Here is a 1,524-nt window from a genome sequence, read left to right on the forward strand (position 1 = left end):
TCCATGTGCAGCAAACTGCTTTCCTATTCCATGTGTTGCCCCCTCTTCCATGTTTAGCATTCATGAAAGGACCCCTTCTCCATCATGCATCTCTCCCTTGGGCAGCAGTACGCCTCTTTTTTTCTTTAACCGTTTAATGTTTAAATGTATCAAAGTCTCCATTGTTTTCATCATATCCGCCCCTCTCTCTGGAATGCTTGGGCAAGACAAATCTAAGTAGCAGTAAAGAAAACAACCCTTAAACCCTGGGGGCTAAAGATAATTCTAGAATAATATTGCAGACCTTTTACAACTTAACTTGCTCCAACTCCAGCACCATGGACAGGGCCACAAAAAAAAAAAACTTTTAAAAATGAATACATTGTGTTGTAATCTAATTTTATAAAGTCAACCACATTCTCTACAGGTGTATGGAACATGGAATGCAAATCGTATACTGCCGCTGGGAGGAGAGGGTGGCCAAATAGTAGACTGAAAGCACCATAACTTGTGCATTTAAAGAGATGATTAAAGAAGGAGGTAGCTTGTCCTCACTTCGGCAGGACACATACTAAAATTGAAACGATACAGAAGAGAGTAGCATGGCCCCTGCACAAGGATGACACACAAGATCCTGAAGCGTTCCATATTTTTTTTATAAAAAAAGGAAGTAGCTATTAAGGAAGATGATTTGCCATGGTGAGCGGTTCTTGAACTGGCATCAGGATTTGCAGGTTCTCAAATCCTTGTATCACCAAATGCTCATTTGTAAGTTTGCCATTTGGCTGATCACCGCTATGGCTGGATGTGCAGATGTACATAAATAGATTTCAAACTTTACTTTTATGTCACTTTTGGAGGTGTTATTGTATGCTTCATTAATGTTCCAGTAATCTTACTTTTTGTTAGGCACATTTAATTTTCAGGAAATATTAATTTGTTCTGTTTTCATTTGACAGTTGAAAGAAAATGATATAAAGACATCATTATTATAATGATTATAATAACAATATAACAATCATTATTTGTATGTCATTCTTAATTGTTTGCAACTAATGAATAGATTCAGTACACCAAATTTAGCATAACAATACACTGCAGTGCCAGTGAGAGCATATGTAGGAGTATCAAGGAAAAGAAAACAATTTATTTTTTCTTTTTGCTTCCTGCAAAACTGGATTCAAACATAATTATTTAACTATGTTTAGAAGAAATAATATATTTATGATAAAACACACACACACACACACACGGGCCCAGCCTCACAGAGACAGGAGGACTGGGACAGGGCCAGGGAGCCGAGCGGGCAGCATGTGAGCGAGCGGCTGGGTGTGCGGCATGTGAGCAGGCGGCCGGATGTGTGGCGGGTGAGTAGCGGTTGCGCACGGCAGGTGGCGGGCGCGCGTGCCCAGAAACACTGACTTAGAGCCTGTTTTTAAATGAGCTTAGGTCTAGGTCTACTAGTCCTATACAATAAAATGCAAGTGTCCCTGCGCCATCAACTGAATGGTTGTGTGTCCCTGGCTTTTTTGTACTGAGCATGTG

General features: G+C 40.2%; 1 non-coding gene across 1 annotated transcript; it reads left to right on the forward strand.

Moving 5' to 3' along the window:
- The first annotated feature begins 526 nt into the window (after nucleotides 1–526).
- LOC137564847 (U6 spliceosomal RNA) lies at nucleotides 527–633 on the forward strand. Its single transcript, XR_011030911.1, has one exon. It is a non-coding gene; the product is annotated as a U6 spliceosomal RNA (small nuclear RNA).
- The last annotated feature ends 891 nt before the right edge of the window (nucleotides 634–1,524 follow it).

Source organism: Hyperolius riggenbachi, chromosome 3 (assembly GCF_040937935.1).
Source record: "Hyperolius riggenbachi isolate aHypRig1 chromosome 3, aHypRig1.pri, whole genome shotgun sequence".
NCBI lineage: Eukaryota > Metazoa > Chordata > Amphibia > Anura > Hyperoliidae > Hyperolius > Hyperolius riggenbachi.